The sequence below is a fragment of the Bufo gargarizans genome, chromosome 1 (assembly GCF_014858855.1).
Source record: "Bufo gargarizans isolate SCDJY-AF-19 chromosome 1, ASM1485885v1, whole genome shotgun sequence".
NCBI classification, from domain to species: Eukaryota; Metazoa; Chordata; class Amphibia; order Anura; family Bufonidae; genus Bufo; species Bufo gargarizans.
In genome coordinates this window covers 513,641,135-513,661,630 of record NC_058080.1, presented here as the reverse complement: position 1 = coordinate 513,661,630, position 20,496 = coordinate 513,641,135, and positions in this window count along the sequence as shown.

Here is a 20,496-nt window from a genome sequence, read left to right as displayed (position 1 = left end):
CCCTCAGAGGAGCTGGCCGTGACACAGCTGCCTTGGCGACCTCTTGCTCCTCCTCTGCCTTGGCCTTGGGCTTCCACTTGTTCCCCTGTGACATTTGGGAATGCTCTCAGTAGCGCGTCTACCAACGTGCGCTTGTACTCGCGCATCTTCCTATCACGCTCCAGTGCAGGAAGTAAGGTGGGCACATTGTCTTTGTAGCGTGGATCCAGCAGGGTGGCAACCCAGTAGTCCGCACAGGTTAAAATGTGGGCAACTCTGCTGTCGTTGCGCAGGCACTGCAGCATGTAGTCGCTCATGTGTGCCAGGCTGCCCAGGGGTAAGGACAAGCTGTCCTCTGTGGGAGGCGTATCGTCATCGTCCTGCCTTTCCCCCCAGCCACGCACCAGTGATGGACCCGAGCTGCGTTGGGTGCCACCCCGCTGTGACCATGCTTCATCCTCATCCTCCTCCACCTCCTCCTCATCCTCGTCCTCCTCGTCCTCCAGTAGTGGGCCCTGGCTGGCCACATTTGTACCTGGCCTCTGCTGTTGCCAAAAACCTCCCTCTGAGTCACTTCGAAGAGACTGGCCTGAAAGTGCTAAAAATGACCCCTCTTCCTCCTCCTCCTCCTCCTCCTCCTGGGCCACCTCCTCTTCCATCATCGCCCTAAGTGTTTTCTCAAGGAGACATAGAAGTGGTATTGTAACGCTGATAACGGTGTCATCGCCACTGGCCATGTTGGTGGAGTACTCGAAACAGCGCAACAGGGCACACAGGTCTCGCATGGAGGCCCAGTCATTGGTGGTGAAGTGGTGCTGTTCTGTAGTGCGACTGACCCGTGCGTGCTGCAGCTGAAACTCCACTATGGCCTGCTGCTGCTCGCACAGTCTGTCCAGCATGTGCAAGGTGGAGTTCCACCTGGTGGGCACGTCGCATATGAGGCGGTGAGCGGGAAGGCCGAAGTTACGCTGTAGCGCAGACAGGCGAGCAGCAGCAGGATGTGAACGCCGGAAGCGCGAACAGACGGCCCGCACTTTATGCAGCAGCTCTGACATGTCGGGGTAGTTGTGAATGAACTTCTGCACCACCAAATTCAGCACATGCGCCAAGCAAGGGATGTGCGTCAAATTGGCTAGTCCCAGAGCTGCAACGAGATTTCGCCCATTATCACACACCACCAGGCCGGGCTTGAGGCTCACCGGCAGCAACCACTCGTCGGTCTGTTGTTCTATACCCCGCCACAACTCCTGTGCGGTGTGGGGCCTGTCCCCCAAACATATGAGTTTCAGAATGGCCTGCTGACGTTTACCCCGGGCTGTGCTGAAGTTGGTGGTGAAGGTGTGTGGCTGACTGGATGAGCAGGTGGAAGAAGAGGAGGAGGAAGCCGAGAAGGAGGAGGTGGCAACAGGAGGCAAAGAATGTTGCCCTGCGATCCTTGGCGGCGGAAGGACGTGCGCCAAACAGCTCTCCGCCTGGGGCCCAGCTGCCACTACATTTACCCAGTGTGCAGTTAGGGAGATATAGCGTCCCTGGCCGTGCTTACTGGTCCACGTATCTGTGGTTAGGTGGACCTTGCCACAGATGGCGTTGCGCAGTGCACACTTGATTTTATCGGATACTTGGTTGTGCAGGGAAGGCACGGCTCTCTTGGAGAAGTAGTGCCGGCTGGGAACAACATACTGTGGGACAGCAAGCGACATGAGCTGTTTGAAGCTGTCTGTGTCCACCAGCCTAAATGACAGCATTTCATAGGCCAGTAGTTTAGAAATGCTGGCATTCAGGGCCAGGGATCGAGGGTGGCTAGGTGGGAATTTACGCTTTCTATCAAATGTTTGTGAGATGGAGAGCTGAACGCTGGCGTGTGACATGGTTGAGACGCTTGGTGACGGAGGTGGTGGTGGTGGTGTTGGTGGTACATCCCCTGTTTGCTGGGCGGCAGGTGCCAACGTTCCTCCAGAGGCGGAGGAAGAGGCCGAGGCGGCAGCAGCAGAATAGGCCGAGGCGGCAGCAGCAGAAGAGGTAGCAGGGGGAGCCTGAGTGACTTCCTTGGTTTTAAGGTGTTTACTCCACTGCAGTTCATGCTTTGCATGCAGGTGCCTGGTCATGCAGGTTGTGCTCAGGTTCAGAACGTTAATGCCTCGCTTCAGGCTCTGATGGCACAGCGTGCAAACCACTCGGGTCTTGTCGTCAGCACATTGTTTGAAGAAGTGCCATGCCAGGGAACTCCTTGAAGCTGCCTTTGGGGTGCTCGGTCCCAGATGGCGGCGGTCAGTAGCAGGCGGAGTCTCTTGGCGGCGGGTGTTCTGCTTTTGCCCACTGCTCCCTCTTTTGCTACGCTGTTGGCTCGGTCTCACCACTGCCTCTTCCTCCGAACTGTGAAAGTCAGTGGCACGACCTTCATTCCATGTGGGGTCTAGGACCTCATCGTCCCCTGCATCGTCTTCCACCCAGTCTTGATCCCTGACCTCCTGTTCAGTCTGCACACTGCAGAAAGACGCAGCAGTTGGCACCTGTGTTTCGTCATCATCAGAGACATGCTGAGGTGGTATTCCCATGTCCTCATCATCAGGAAACATAAGTGGTTGTGCGTCAGTGCATTCTATGTCTTTCACCGCTGGGGAAGGGCTAGGTGGATGCCCTTGGGAAACCCTGCCAGCGGAGTCTTCAAACAGCATAAGAGACTGCTGCATAACTTGAGGCTGAGACAGTTTCCCTGGTATGCATGGGGGTGATGTGACAGACTGATGGGGTTGGTTTTCAGGCGCCATCTGTGCGCTTTCTGCAGAAGACTGGGTGGGAGATAATGTGAACGTGCTGGATCCACTGTCGGCCACCCAATTGACTAATGCCTGTACCTGCTCAGGCCTTACCATCCTTAGAACGGCATTGGGCCCCACCATATATCGCTGTAAATTCTGGCGGCTACTGGGACCTGAGGTAGTTGGTACACTAGGACGTGTGGATGTGGCAGAACGGCCACGTCCTCTCCCAGCACCAGAGGGTCCACTAACACCACCACGACCATGTCCACGTCCGCGTCCCTTACTAGATGTTTTTCTCATTGTTATGGTTCACCACAACAACAAATATATTATTTGGCCCAATGTATTGTATTCAAATTCAGCGGGATATAAATTTGAGGCCTAGTATTTAGGCGCTGGGTGACCGGTATGGATTTAGTGACAGAATTAGACTTGGAAATGCACAGAAGCGTGTGTGTGAAGTTATTCTGAATGACCCTATGTGCACCTTCAATATGATCTACCCTTTTAGGGATAGATTTCAAATAGCTCTGATATAGCAGAAACCACTAAATTATGAAATTGCTAAATTGGGAATTGTATTTCAACCCAGAACAAAAAATGTGCTTTGACGGACACTAAATAACTTTCCCAGCCACAACAGGACAGCGGTAACGAGAGATTTAGCGGGATATAAATTTGAGGCCTAGTATTTAGGCGCTGGGTGACAGGTATGGGTTTAGTGACAGAATTAGATTTGGAAATGCACAGTAGCGGGTGTGTGAAGTTATTCTGAATGACCCTATGTGCACCTTAAATATTATATACCCTTTTAGGGATAGATTTCAAATAGCTCTGATATAGCAGAAACCACTAAATTATGAAATTGCTAAATTGGGAATTGTATTTCAACCCAGAACAAGAAATGTGCTTGAACGGACACTAAATAACTCGCCCAGCTACAGCACTAGGGACAGATTTAGCGGGATATAAATTTGAGGCCTAGTATTTAGGCGCTGGGTGACAGGTATGGGTTTAGTGCCAGAATTAGACTTGGAAATACACAGTAGCGGGTGTGTGTGAAGTTATTCTGAATGACCCAATGTGCACCTTGAATATTATATACCCTTTTAGGGATAGATTTCAAATAGCTCTGATATAGCAGAAACCACTAAATTATGAAATTGCTAAATTGGGAATTGTATTTCAACCCAGAACAAGAAATGTGCTTGAACGGACACTAAATAACTCGCCCAGCTACAGCACTAAGGACAGATTTAGCGGGATATAAATTTGAGGCCTAGTATTTAGGCGCTGGGTGACAGGTATGGGTTTAGTGACAGAATTAGATTTGGAAATGCACAGTAGCGGGTGTGTGAAGTTATTCTGAATGACCCTATGTGCACCTTGAATATTATATACCCTTTTAGGGATAGATTTCAAATAGCTCTGATATAGCAGAAACCACTAAATTATGAAATTGCTAAATTGGGAATTGTATTTCAACCCAGAACAAGAAATGTGCTTGAACGGACACTAAATAACTCGCCCAGCTACAGCACTAGGGACAGATTTAGCGGGATATAAATTTGAGGCCTAGTATTTAGGCGCTGGGTGACAGGTATGGGTTTAGTGCCAGAATTAGACTTGGAAATACACAGTAGCGGGTGTGTGTGAAGTTATTCTGAATGACCCAATGTGCACCTTGAATATTATATACCCTTTTAGGGATAGATTTCAAATAGCTCTGATATAGCAGAAACCACTAAATTATGAAATTGCTAAATTGGGAATTGTATTTCAACCCAGAACAAGAAATGTGCTTGAACGGACACTAAATAACTCGCCCAGCTACAGCACTAAGGACAGATTTAGCGGGATATAAATTTGAGGCCTAGTATTTAGGCGCTGGGTGACAGGTATGGGTTTAGTGACAGAATTAGATTTGGAAATGCACAGTAGCGGGTGTGTGAAGTTATTCTGAATGACCCTATGTGCACCTTGAATATTATATACCCTTTTAGGGATAGATTTCAAATAGCTCTGATATAGCAGAAACCACTAAATTATGAAATTGCTAAATTGGGAATTGTATTTCAACCCAGAACAAGAAATGTGCTTGAACGGACACTAAATAACTCGCCCAGCTACAGCACTAGGGACAGATTTAGCGGGATATAAATTTGAGGCCTAGTATTTAGGCGCTGGGTGACAGGTATGGGTTTAGTGCCAGAATTAGACTTGGAAATACACAGTAGCGGGTGTGTGTGAAGTTATTTTGAATGACCCAATGTGCACCTTGAATATTATATACCCTTTTAGGGATAGATTTCAAATAGCTCTGATATAGCAGAAACCACTAAATTATGAAATTGCTAAATTGGGAATTGTATTTCAACCCAGAACAAGAAATGTGCTTGAACGGACACTAAATAACTCGCCCAGCTACAGCACTAAGGACAGATTTAGCGGGATATAAATTTGAGGCCTAGTATTTAGGCGCTGGGTGACAGGTATGGGTTTAGTGACAGAATTAGATTTGGAAATGCACAGTAGCGGGTGTGTGAAGTTATTCTGAATGACCCTATGTGCACCTTGAATATTATATACCCTTTTAGGGATAGATTTCAAATAGCTCTGATATAGCAGAAACCACTAAATTATGAAATTGCTAAATTGGGAATTGTATTTCAACCCAGAACAAGAAATGTGCTTGAACGGACACTAAATAACTCGCCCAGCTACAGCACTAGGGACAGATTTAGCGGGATATAAATTTGAGGCCTAGTATTTAGGCGCTGGGTGACAGGTATGGGTTTAGTGCCAGAATTAGACTTGGAAATACACAGTAGCGGGTGTGTGTGAAGTTATTCTGAATGACCCAATGTGCACCTTGAATATTATATACCCTTTTAGGGATAGATTTCAAATAGCTCTGATATAGCAGAAACCACTAAATTATGAAATTGCTAAATTGGGAATTGTATTTCAACCCAGAACAAGAAATGTGCTTGAACGGACACTAAATAACTCGCCCAGCTACAGCACTAAGGACAGATTTAGCGGGATATAAATTTGAGGCCTAGTATTTAGGCGCTGGGTGACAGGTATGGGTTTAGTGCCAGAATTAGACTTGGAAATACACAGTAGCGGGTGTGTGTGAAGTTATTCTGAATGACCCAATGTGCACCTTGAATATTATATACCCTTTTAGGGATAGATTTCAAATAGCTCTGATATAGCAGAAACCACTAAATTATGAAATTGCTAAATTGGGAATTGTATTTCAACCCAGAACAAGAAATGTGCTTGAACGGACACTAAATAACTCGCCCAGCTACAGCACTAGGGACAGATTTAGCTGGATATAAATTTGAGGCCTAGTATTTAGGCGCTGGGTGACAGGTATGGGTTTAGTGCCAGAATTAGACTTGGAAATACACAGTAGCGGGTGTGTGTGAAGTTATTCTGAATGACCCAATGTGCACCTTGAATATTATATACCCTTTTAGAGATAGATTTCAAATAGCTCTGATATAGCAGAAACCACTAAATTATGAAATTGCTAAATTGGGAATTGTATTTCAACCCAGAACAAGAAATGTGCTTGAACGGACACTAAATAACTCGCCCAGCTACAGCACTAGGGACAGATTTAGCGGGATATAAATTTGAGGCCTAGTATTTAGGCGCTGGGTGACAGGTATGGGTTTAGTGCCAGAATTAGACTTGGAAATACACAGTAGCGGGTGTGTGTGAAGTTATTCTGAATGACCCAATGTGCACCTTGAATATTATATACCCTTTTAGGGATAGATTTCAAATAGCTCTGATATAGCAGAAACCACTAAATTATGAAATTTCTAAATTGGGAATTGTATTTCAACCCAGAACAAGAAATGTGCTTGAACGGACACTAAATAACTCGCCCAGCTACAGCACTAAGGACAGATTTAGCGGGATATAAATTTGAGGCCTAGTATTTAGGCGCTGGGTGACAGGTATGGGTTTAGTGCCAGAATTAGACTTGGAAATACACAGTAGCGGGTGTGTGTGAAGTTATTCTGAATGACCCAATGTGCACCTTGAATATTATATACCCTTTTTAGGGATAGATTTCAAATAGCTCTGATATAGCAGAAACCACTAAATTATGAAATTGCTAAATTGGGAATTGTATTTCAACCCAGAACAAGAAATGTGCTTGAACGGACACTAAATAACTCGCCCAGCTACAGCACTAGGGACAGATTTAGCGGGATATAAATTTGAGGCCTAGTATTTAGGCGCTGGGTGACAGGTATGGGTTTAGTGCCAGAATTAGACTTGGAAATACACAGTAGCGGGTGTGTGTGAAGTTATTCTGAATGACCCAATGTGCACCTTGAATATTATATACCCTTTTAGGGATAGATTTCAAATAGCTCTGATATAGCAGAAACCACTAAATTATGAAATTGCTAAATTGGGAATTGTATTTCAACCCAGAACAAGAAATGTGCTTGAACGGACACTAAATAACTCGCCCAGCTACAGCACTAAGGACAGATTTAGCGGGATATAAATTTGAGGCCTAGTATTTAGGCGCTGGGTGACCGGTATGGATTTAGTGACAGAATTAGACTGGGATATGGCCAAAAAATAAACAGACTATTGCTGGTTAAATGCACTTGGTGTGACAGCTTCACCCTGATGTAGGCTTTAGCCAAAAAACAACCACACCATTGAGGGTTAAATGCACTTGGTGACAGGCGCAGCTTGCCCCTGATTTAGTATATGGCCAAAAAATGAACAGACTATTGCTGGTTAAATGCACTTGGTGTGACAGCTTCACCCTGATGTAGGCTTTAGCCAAAAAACAACCACACCATTGAGGGTTAAATGCACTTGGTGACAGGCGCAGCTTGCCCCTGATTTTGTATATGGCCAAAAAATGAACAGACTATTGCTGGTTAAATGCACTTGGTGTGACAGCTTCACCCTGATGTAGGCTTTAGCCAAAAAACAACCACACCATTGAGGGTTAAATGCACTTGGTCGCAGCTTGTGCTGGCGCACCACAAGACACAAAATGGCCGCCGATCACCCCAGAAAAATGTGACTGACAAACGGTCTGGGCAGCCTAAAAACAGTGAGCAATTGAGGATCAGCAGCTCAATGATCCACAGCTGCAGATCGATCAGTTAATCAAGTCCTTTGGAGGAGTTAATCTGCCTAATCTCGCCCTACTGTCGCAGCCGCAACCTCTCCCTACGCTAATCAGAGCAGAGTGACGGGCGGCGCTATGTGACTCCAGCTTAAATAGAGGCTGGGTCACATGGTGCTCTGGCCAATCACAGCCATGCCAATAGTAGGCATGGCTGTGATGGCCTCTTGGGGCAAGTAGTATGACGCTTGTTGATTGGCTGCTTTGCAGCCTTTCAAAAAGCGCCAAGAAAGCGTCACAAAAGCGCGAAGAAAGCGACGAACACCGAACCCGAACCCGGACTTTTACGAAAATGTCCGGGTTCGGGTCCGTGTCACGGACACCCCAAAATTCGGTACGAACCCGAACTATACAGTTCGAGTTCGCTCATCCCTATTCCTAACTAAACAACTACTGATATATAGCAAATTGAGATGTAAATTGTCAGCAGCTTTACACACTAATCAATAATTGGTTTTTAATCTGACGACCATCTAATTATAAAAAAATTTTGAACAGTACTAATAGAACTGAAAAAAAAAAATCTTGGAGCTTCAGCGGGAGCACCGTCAAGATCTTAAGGAGCTACGGGAGCACCACCTGAGGAAGTTGCGGGAGCTGAAGCTACAGTTTTCCCACAACATGATGAAGATGGAGGAGGCTGCTAAACCTCCATGACAAACTTAAAGCTTTGCCCTAGTTTAAATGTCAATATAAAGATATTTAGTAATGTAAAATGTTTATAAAGGTTTTCTAGTTAAGTTACATTGTGTGATTTTCTTTTAAATAATTTTATGGTTTCTGTTTTACGGATGTAGCATGGTTAACACACATGCTTTATGAGACGTGTTATCTAAACTAAATGAAACAAAATGCGTTAAGCAATTGCTTTTCAATAGCTTTTGTTTCAAGATAACGCGATGAGTTAAGAAATTTGAGTTGAGTGTGTGTGTAACCCCTGATACATCTGTATTTTAACCAATACGATTACAGTAAGGCCCCTTTAGTCTATCCCAAACTCATCAGTATCATGACACACAGCAGCAGCAGGTACATAGAAATGGGGGAGTATAAGGTCTACACATAACTCTGAAGGATCAGGATAATAGCAGCATTAATTGGTAACGGTGTAGTATAAGGCCTACACATAACTCTGAAGGATCAGGATAATAGCAGCAGTTATTGTTAATGGTGGAGTAAAAGGCCTACACATAACTCTGAAGGATCAGGATAATAGCAGCAGACATTGGTAACGGTAAAGTATATGTCACAGTGGGGAGTGGGGAAAACCCCCCACCGTACAATGTCAAGTATAAGTAGGGAAGCAGCTAGGCCAGGACGCCGGAATCAGGGAGCAGGTCACCTCCTATTGTGTCCCTAATCCTCACCCTAACTCCTCACCGTATGAGCGGACCTGGATGGTAGGACGGCTCATACCAGGATACCTTTGGCCCTGAGTTGCCCTGATAATCCCTCACATAGGAGCAGGGGAGAGACGACCTGTTCTTCCCAGACACAGATGAACAAGAGTCTCAAATGGCCTAGCAGCAGGGAAAGGAAAAGACCATATGCAGCAAGAGGATCGGCAGGTAAGAACAACAAGACAACTGACACACAGCATGTCACAGTACAAACAACTCACACAGGAATCCAGCATACCAACTCTGCCAGAGCCCCCATGCTCACACAGTGCATGGCAGCTCCAATCAGACTTATGGTTCACCCTTCCGGGAAACTAGCCCCCTCACGGAGGTACAACACACAGGGAAAACGTCTTGCACACATGCAGGGACAAACACCAACAACAGCCTAGACATGTAACAACAAACAAGACGTACAACAAACCCTGAACATAAACCCACACCAAACATACAAGTGAGCTTGGGTACATAGAGGATAAGGGAGACAAAGGAATGACATTGCAGATCACATTGATGTCCTACAAGGTGGCCCTCAAGGACTGGGCAGATAGATCACCCTGGACTGGAGCATGCCAATGATTTGACCCTTCTCAAAAAGACTAACATCTTTTCCACGAACACGAGATGTGTCTTTCGATATGGTTGTTTAAGAAATGAGAAGCAACTCATTGCAGCAGTTGGGGTTAAATAATTTGTTGCCAGCTGAAAGATAATCGCCCATGCAGTAATTATCCAATAGGAGGGTCATACCTATTTGATAAGTTACATCTAGGTGCCGATTTTTTTGGGGGGAAAGGCAGTGTAGTAAAAATACAGTTTAAGGCCTACACATCGATGGGCCAACCAAGCAGTATCATGTCAGACAGCAGCATGTAAATGGTAACTCTGTAGTATTAAGGACTACAAATTGCAAACTCAACTATGCAGAATCATTACAGAGCCAAAGATGGGACTAACTACACTGATTCAGGACAGGCAACAGCAGCAGCACAAGGTAAATGTAATTGTGTAGTGTAAGGCATAAAACATAAAATCAGCATGATCATGACAAACAGCAGCAGCAGCCTCAACAGCAGGCTTTTGGTAACGGTCGAGTCTAAGGCCTACACATATCTCGGGCCAACTCAGCAGGACAGGCAGCAGCAGGTAATGGTGTGGTAAAAGGCCCATAGATAACTCAGCATGATCATGATAGGCAGCATCAGTAACAGAAGGTGTTTGGTAACGGTCAACGGTCAAGTTTAAGGCCTACACATGTCTCGGCCCAACTCAGCAGCAGCAGCTTCTAAATGTGCAGCAGGAATGTGTTCCCAGGAATGGACCCCCCACCAGACCTGGGCAACACCAAAACTAAACAAAGACACCTCTGACTGCAGCAGGTTCTAAGTTTGCAGCAGGCAGGAATGTGTTCCCAGGAATGGACCCCCACCAGACCTGGACAACACCAAAACTAAACAAAGACACCTCTGACAGCAGCAGGTTCTAAGTTTGCAGCAGGAATGTGTTCCTAGAAATGGACCCCCCCCCACCAGACCTGGGGAACACCAAAACTAAACGAAGAAACCTCTGTCTGCAGAAGGTTCTAAGTTTGCAGAAGGAATGTGTTCCAAGGAATGGACCCGCTACCAGACCTGAGTAAAACAAAAAATAGAATAAAACACATGTTACAGTATTAGGTTCATTGTGTAAAGCAGTAATGGGATAACATGGATAGTGAATGCAATGTTTTTAGTTTAAATTATTAAGGGAAAGCTATTTTACCTTCTGGACGCACAATATAAATGAGTAACCAGTGGCGTAGCTATAGGGGTCGCAGCGGTCGCAATTGCGACCGGGCCCCTAAGTCAGGGGGGCCCACGGGGCCCCCCAGGAGAGACAGAGTCCCAGTAAACAATGAAAGCGCTGCTTCAGAACTGTCTGCAGGCAGCGCTAGTGATTTACATACAATTCCGGCTAAGTTCACATAGTGGTGGGGGCAGAGGCAGAGCGTGTGTAGTACGTGCAGGCACATTCAGGAGAGGGCGTGGCTCCGCTCCCGTTGTTAGTGTGTGGGAGAGTTGTGAGCCGGACGTCGATGTGAAGCTGTGCATGCCTGCTGCAGGGAGTGAGTGAGGTGAGGCGGCGTGACCAGCAGAGCTCTACAGAGCAATGGTGCTGGGTGGGAAGGAATGGGGACTGACTGGGAGATACCAGCACAGCAGCCAGCATGAGCGGAGGCTTAACTGATGTGGAAGGGTCGGCCACTCCTGCTACAGGCTGGTAGGGCCAGGGGCCCAGGACCTAGTTGCTAGTAGTCTGTGTATAAACTAGCCAGATTCTACTGGTTTCCCCAGATTGTGATGGCTTGGGATGGGGCTGGGTTCTACTTGCACTGGGTGAGTGACACTGCTGTAGTGTGGCTGTACAGCATGTCACCTCAGTTTGGGGGGTACACTGCCACTACCTAGTTGCCTCCTGATGTATCCCCGTTTTAGACTTGACTTAGGCTACTTTCACACTTGCGTTTCAAGGAGCTCACGAGCGGACCCGAACGCCTCCGTCCAGCCCTGATGCAGTCTGAATGGAGCGGATCCGCTCAGACTGCATCAGTCTGGCGGCGTTCAGCCTCCGCTCGCCTCCGCACGGCCAGGCGGACAGCTGAACGCTGCTTGCAGCAGCTGTCCGCCTGGCCGTGCGGAGGCGTGCGGATCCGTTCAGACTTACAAGTCAATGGGAACGGATCCGCTTGAAGATGACACCATATGGCTCAATCTTCAAGCGGATCCGTCCCCCATTGACTTTACATTGAAAGTCTGAACGGATCCGCTCAGGCTACTTTCAGACTTAGAAATTTTTCTAAGTTATTAATGCAGACGGATCCATACTGAACGGAGCCTCCGTCTGCATTAATATGATCGGATCCGTTCAGAACGGATCCGATCAAGCGCAAGTGTGAAAGTAGCCTTAAAGGGATTCTGTCACCTCTCCTAACTCAAAATCGGATATTAAAGCAGCCATGCACCACAGATTACCTTGAATAGGCTGTGCTCTTCTATCTTGTAATCCGTCCAGTAGTTTAGGAGAAAAACGACTTTTACGATTATGCAAATTAGCACTGATGGTGCCCAGAGGGGCGTTATGTTCCCCTTAGTGTGCCCAGTAACGCCCCTCTTACAGTGCCCAAAAACGCCTTCCTCCTGAATCCCTAACCGCCCACAGCGTCTCATCCCTCTCCTCCCCCTCCCTCACGTCCGAGCGAAGTCTCGCGCAGACGCAGTACCCACTGAGGAGCCAGGAGCCCATTGAGTGAACGCACGCATCGATCGTACCCAGCTGAGCCACAGACCTCCCTCTCCTCACCCTGGAATGGCACAGCTTACAAATGCCAATTGAGACATCATCTGCTGCCAGGGTGAAGTAAGCCCAAACAGGTGACTTCCACACCGAACTCCTGTCAGATGGGTTGGTGCTGACTTGCACCTGTTCGGACTCACAATGGGCTCACTTCCTGACAATGGGCTCCCTGGTGACCTGCCGCACCATTAATCGGTGATGCTGGAACCTTGCAAAGGAGGTTGCACCCATTCTGCGTCACCCTCCTCTTCATCCCCTATAATGTCAGACCCAGGGCCAGTGGCGCACCTACCATATAGGCAGACCATGCAGCTGCTATGGGGCCCGTAAGAAAGAGGGACCCGAATTGGAGAGGCCCCACCCCCTAATTGCTTCTGTCTATCTTCCTAATGCTAAAGGACCTTTGATGATGTCATCACAGGTCCTGTTAGGGAACTGAACAGTGTAAAGTGTAGTTCCCAGAATAGTGCATCTGCCAGGACCTGTGATGACATCATCTTCAACATCACATGTCCTGCAGAATATAGCAAAGGAACTGCACCAAAAATTGTTCAGTTCCTAGGTTTGAAAGGTACATCTGCCAGGACCTGTGATGACATCATCACAGGTCCTTCAACCCCTAACAGCAAGTATTAGAAGTTCACAATAAAATCTGCATTGATCCTTACAGACTGGACTGGAATGGAGTGGTAAGAGGAGGTCCTCCACTTGTTATTTACCCCCCCCCCCCCCCCCCGCCATGCCCTGTTTTTACTCATTGCTCACTCATGTATTATACTTAAGACAGTTACAGTGACCACTACCTCATGTACCTCACACACAGTGACCATAATCTATAACTGAACAAATATATCTGTAAACACTGCATCTACAGTATTATACCTTGTATGTCTCATATCAATACACTGCTCTGTGTGTATGTGTGTATATATATATATATATATATATATATATCTAAAACAGCAAATACCGCAGCAGCACAGTCAGACAGTGTGCAATTGGGTGCAATTCCTCACAGAGGTCGGCTTCTCCTCCAAGAGATGGGAGGAGAAGCCGACCCACATTTCAGTGCAAACACAGTATGGGGACGCCAGCACTCGCGGCTACTATGGATCCATTGGCGATATGCAACACTATTTTAAATGTCATAGGATACAGCTGTATCCTTCTTAATAGGTTTTTAACCCCTTACACACTGAGCACTTTTATAATGCATACGAGATAAGATTCTTGGCCCCTTTTGTTTGAAGTTAAGGGCTATAGATATTTATATAGGAAATACTACCTGTATTGTATAACACTGACTGTCTGTATAATCACTAGAAATATGAGTTTTACATTTGACATGCATAAGTATGTATCACTAGTATTTATTTGGCACTGAGTATCATGTGATGTTATTGCTGGAAGTCATGTGACTTTATTGCTAACATGTGAGTTCACTAATTACACTGTGTTTGCACTGAATTGTGGGTATATATACCCAGTATTTTGCACTGTTGTGTAGCTTGACAAAGGCCTCATTGAGTAGGCCGAAACGTTGCTGGGAATAAAGTTTTGGGGTCTTCACCCTGCCACCGAAATCTGGAAGTGCTGCCTCGTTCTTTGAAAAGTATATATATATATATATATATATATATATGTATATATATATATACAGTACAGACCAAAAGTTTAGACACACCTTCTCATTCAAAGAGTTTTCTTTATTTTCATGACTATGAAAATTGTAGATTCACACTGAAGGCATCAAAACTATGAATTAACACATGTGGAATTATGTACATAACAAAAAAGTGTGAAACAACTGAAAATATGTCATATTCTAGGTTCTTCAAAGTAGCCACCTTTTGCTTTGATTACTGCTTTGCACACTCTTGGCATTCTCTTGATGAGCTTCAAGAGGTAGTCACCTGAAATGGTCTTCCAATGGAGTTCCCAGAGATGCTTAGCACTTGTTGGCCCTTTTGCCTTCACTCTGCGGTCCAGCTCACCCCAAACCATCTCGATTGGGTTCAGGTCCGGTGACTGTGGAGGCCAGGTCATCTGGCGCAGCACCCCATCACTCTCCTTCATGGTCAAATAGCCCTGGAGGTGTGTTTGGGGTCATTGTCCTGTTGAAAAATAAATGATGGTCCAACTGAACGCAAACCGGATGGAATAGCATGCCGCTGCAAGATGCTGTGGTAGCCATGCTGGTTCAGTATGCCTTCAATTTTGAATAAATCCCCAACAGTGTTACCAGCAAAGCACCCCCACACCTCACACCTCCTCCTCGGTGGGAACCAGGCATGTAGAGTCCATCCGTTCACCTTTTCTGCGTCGCACAAAGACACGGTGGTTGGAACCAAAGATCTCAAATTTGGACTCATCAGACCAAAGCACAGATTTCCACTGGTTTAATGTCCATTCCTTGTGTTCTTTAGCCCAAACAAGTCTCTTCTGCTTGTTGCCTGTCCTTAGCAGTGGTTTCCTAGCAGATATTCTACCATGAAGGCCTGATGCACACAGTCTCCTCTTAACAGTTGTTCTAGAGATGTGTCTGCTGCTAGAACTCTGTGTGGCATTGACCTGGTCTCTAATCTGAGCTGCTGTTAACCTGCGATTTCTGAGCCTGGTGACTCGGATGAACTTATCCTCCACAGCAGAGGTGACTCTTGGTCTTCCTTTCTTGGGGCGGTCCGCATGTGAGCCAGTTTCTTTGTAGCGCTTGATGGTTTTTGTGACTGCACTTGGGGACACTTTCAAAGTTTTCCCAATTTTTCGGACTGACTGACCTTCATTTCTTAAAGTAATGATGGCCACTCGTTTTTCTTTACTTAGCTGCTTTTTTCTTGCCATAATACAAATTCTAACAGTCTATTCAGTAGGACTATCAGCTGTGTATCCACCTGACTTCTCCACAACGCAACTGATGGTCCCAACCCCATTTATAAGGCAAGACATCCCACTTATTAAACCTGACAGGGCACACCTGTGAAGTGAAAACCATTTCAGGTGACTACCTCTTGAAGCTCATCAAGAGAATGCCAAGAGTGTGCAAAGCAGTAATCAAAGCAAAAGGTGGCTACTTTGAAGAACCTAGAATATGACATATTTTCAGTTGTTTCACACTTTTTTGTTATGTATATAATTCCACATGTGTTAATTCATAGTTTTGATGCCTTCAGTGTGAATCTACAATTTTCATAGTCATAAAAATAAAGAAAACTCTTTGAATGAGAAGGTGTGTCCAAACTTTTGGTCTGTACTGTATATATATATATATATATATATATATATACACACTGCATATATTACACAGTATTATAGATGCAATATATAGTACAGATATATATTATATCCAGCAGTGTACTGATATGTAAGGTATGAGGTATGATAGATGCAGTGTGTACCGATATATTGTATATATAGCAGTGTACTGATATGTGAGGTATGAGGTGTAATAGATGTAGTGTGTACAGACATACAGTATATACAGCAGTGGACTGATATGTGAGTTACGAGCTGTCAATACACTGCTGTAATTACTATATACCTGTACACACTGCATCTATTATACAGTACCTTGTACCTCACATGTCAGTACAGGCTGTATATACAATATATCTGTACAAACTGCATCCAATATACCTTGTACCTCACATATTACACTACTGTATATACTATATGCCTGTTCACACTGCATATATTATACCCCATACCTCACTTATCAGTACACTGCTGTATATACTATATACCTGTACACACTGCATTGTATTATACCTCGTACCACACATAACAGTACACTGCTGTATACACTATACATCAGTACACACTGCATCTATTATACCTCTTTTGTGTGCCAGGGCTGTTTTGTAATCCCAATCCGGCCCTGATGGCATAAATTATAAAACGCAGCAGCAAGAATAGTTTTCGGAACAAAGGGAGAGGCCTGGAATGGGTAGTGTGAGGGGCTATAAAAAGGCATGGGGGCCCAATTTAGATTCTTGCTATGGGGCCCAGTGATTTCTATGTACGCCCCTGCCCAGGGCCAACCAGTGGTGGACTGAGGGGAGCAGCAGACATTGAGCACCTGACCGGGCTCCGCTGTCCTCTCACTGATGCCTGGGTCTGACTAGGTGCAGGGGTTGTGTGGCTGACACCACCCGCAGCAGTTGGAAGGGATTTTACTGGGGTATTTACAGGCGTTACCCCCTCCTCCTCATCCCCTATCCCTTCCAAAAAGGCCTGCCCATCAGGAGGACTAAAATGCAATTCTGCCTCCTGCATTGCCTCCCACAAGACGTCCCTCTCACTGTCGCTGTCTTCGAACAGGAGCAGGAAAGATTCTTGGGGGCTGGGGGTTAATCCTACAGGAGGCAGAGTGGTGCTGCTGCTGGGAGGTAGGGCAGAGGACTCCGTGGCACTGGATTCTGCCACGAGAGCCACCACAGCCTTGGCATCTTGAGAACTAATGGGGTGGCTGCCACGCCCAAAAAATTCACGGATCAGGCGGATGCCCCTGACACCTGTGCCCCTCTGTCCATGGCTCTGTCCCATGCTGGCAGCAGTCTAGCACCGGAACTAACTCCCCTAGTACCCCTACCACGAGCGCGGCTGCCTGCACGGCTTGGTACAATCATGCTGCTTATTATGATATATTCCCCAACAAAAAAATAAAAAAATGAGATTTTGGCCAAACTTTATTGGGGTGGGGACTAAAACACGTTTTTTTCTTTTTGTTTTTTTTCCACAGAGGATGGAAAAAACTACAATAAACACAGAAAACCTAAGACTATAAAACATTTTTTTTGTTTTTTATCACAACAGACACAGACACTTACTAAAACACAGAGACTAAAAGAGTTTTTTTTTTCAGTTTTTTTCACAGAGGAGCAAAGAAACGACACTAAACACAGAAAACCTAAGACTATAAAACTTGTTTTTTGTTTTTGCACCAAAGACACATACACTAACTAAATACTAAAATACAGAGACTAAAAGACTTTTTTAAATTAACAAAACACTATAAAAAAAAGATTTTTTTTAACAGACAGACAAAACAGACAGCTGTACCCTACACTACCCTATATCCCTAACTAGCCTAAACTACACCCTGCCCTGAAAAATATAAGCTTTACTATTCCCTAACTCTAGCCCTAATCCCTAACCTAAAACATCAAGTACTATCTATCTATATTATAGATTGCAGCTACCTACCTAACTCTATGACCTATACTAAACCATGCCCTGCACCCTATCTGCTACACTATGCCCTAACACTAACTATATTTCAGCTAACTAAAATAAACTAGCTCTAATTCTCTAGACCCTATAAGCTATAAAACTACACTATTCCCTACCTAAGACTAACCAGTAAGATTATTGATATTGGAAATCTTATTATTTTATACTAAGCACAGCACCAGAATAACAATACAGCTCCTCTCTCTCTCTCACATCAAACACCACAAAATGGCTGCTGGGGAGTGTCTTCATTTATATAGTGAAGGGGTAGGCTAGTTCCCAATTGGTTGCCAGGGATGTTGCTAAGCTGTGACAAAGCCTTCTCATTGGCTATTCAAGCTAGGAGAAGGGAGGGATAACGAGTCACCTCATGCACCTCATAAGAAAATGACTTCTTAAAAATAATTAGCACAGTTTTCCCCAAATAAAACAAAAACATTAAAAAAATTGTTAAACCACCATGAGTGCTAAATCACAAAAAAGAGTCTGGTCACTAAGCCCTTTTCAGTCCTGGCCATTAAAGGGTTAACCAATGAGCAGTTTCCCCTGCTAGTAAGGGAAAATGCTCACTGGTTTTTGCAGGGCACCTATACCAGGGTCGGGGGACAGGGGGTGGTAATAACCAATGAGTGCCGTCCTCTGCAGTGAAGGAAATAGTTAATTTATGAATAGGGGGCAGGAAGGAAGGATATGTTATACTTCATCATTTTAGGGACAATTACTGGGAAGGTCTTCATAGGAAGACTCATTTTTGATAACTGTATTTTCGTGCCACCGATCAGCCGATAATTGAGCATTCACTTGTTTGTTGGGTGATTTCTTTCATCAGAATGAAAGACGTATGATTATCGTCAGCACATCTCCCTGTGTAATCAATAGAACCAAATGAAGGAGGAATGACTGTGGCAGCAATCATTCCTCCCCATTCACTTTGGATCAGCCTGTCTAATAAGCCAGTGCAAATGAGCTCCGATCGACAATTTTATTGCGCCCCCTTGAATTAGAGAAAATGATACAATGCAGCCCCAGACCAAAAAAGCGCTTGCGTACCTGTAGTGTCAGGAGGAGCTGTTGCAGTGCTGGGACATAGAGACTTGCTGGCATAATTTCAGTCCAGCAGAGGGAGCCAGCTCCCAGCTTCAGATAGCAGGGGAAGACAAAGCCTGCTACACAGGAAATTCAGTCCAGCCAGTACCTGGAGAAGGAGAGGAGAGCAGTGCAGGAGATCCAAAGCAGAGTCCATTACCAGAGCCCAGGGGTAGTGTGATGTGGCCACCCAAGTGAAGTAGCGCAGCCCAGACAGGTACAGAGAGGCTATGGCAGGCAGAGAATTGTGTGACACTGAAGGAAGAGTGGAACACGGATCAGTGCAAGGGAGCAGATTGTGGTGCACAGGTGTCAGACAGTCAAGGCCACAGAAGTGCCCGGCCAGATTCTCCACTGTAATACAGAGAAAGGTCCCGCTTTGGAGAGATAGAGACCCATATACTAGGAGGAAGGGGTGGATTAGGAACTTAAAGTGGCCCTGGAAAAAATCTAAAAGTGGTCCCATGTTATATGTAGGTTCAAACTGACAAAAGATGGGCCAAAACAAGAAGGCGGGGACAACTGAAGTAGGCTGGGCCTTCAATACTGTAGTGCAGCGCAGAATACCGCCCCAGCAGAACCAAATACCACAGGACAGCCCAAAATACTGCTGCCCTCACCACAATATTCAACTGTATCACCATCATGAGGACAATAATACAGTTGAGTTCAGGAGAGCACCTGCGGCCATCATATCATTATGCACCTTGCCTGCGGCCATCAAGAGGACTTGAGTGGCCCCCTGGGCATCGGTGCACCAGGAAATCTCCCTGTAGGGTCCATGGTCAATCCATCCCTGCCAAGAGGGTCCCTCGCCCACTAGCAGGAACCCCTAAGAGACTGTATAAAGTTAAACCAATTTCACAGAGACTGTAGTTATACCGTACCTGCTACTCAGTTTGTTAAAGAGACAGTTTGTTGCTGTATTGCAAAATCATTTTTAGTAAAGCTGCTCCAGCATTGCTCGGTTGTCAGAGCGAGTTTATCGCCATCCGCCTGCGTACCTTACACACCCTTGCTCTAGGTTGTTGTGTATATAATCTGGCAAATGTGGCCTTTCTCTCAAGTTCACCAGTTCTATAATAATATATTATTTTTTTTGTAATTTGGGTGAATTAATGCAGAAACCTGTACTGCATATTCAGGTGAGGATTTAGCAAAGATTTATGTAAAGTACAGATTATACTTCTCCCCTGTGAATTTACACCTCTCATAAAGCACAATGTTTTGCTAGCTTTGGCTGCCATTGATTGACATTGCTTGTTGTTGCGCAGCCTGTGGTCCACTCCCAAAGCCTTCTGCATCATGGATTCACCCAATGTAATCCCATTTAGTGTGTCATTTGCATGGATATTCTAGCTTTCCAAACGCATAACTTTGCATTCATATATATTGAGCCTCCTCTTTCCTTTACTAAGTAAAGCTTTCAACCTGTCTAAATTCCTGTGAGCAGGAAAAAAAAAAATTCTCATCTGAGCTATAGCCTAGAATGTTAGTGTCAAATCTGTAAATCTTAATCTAT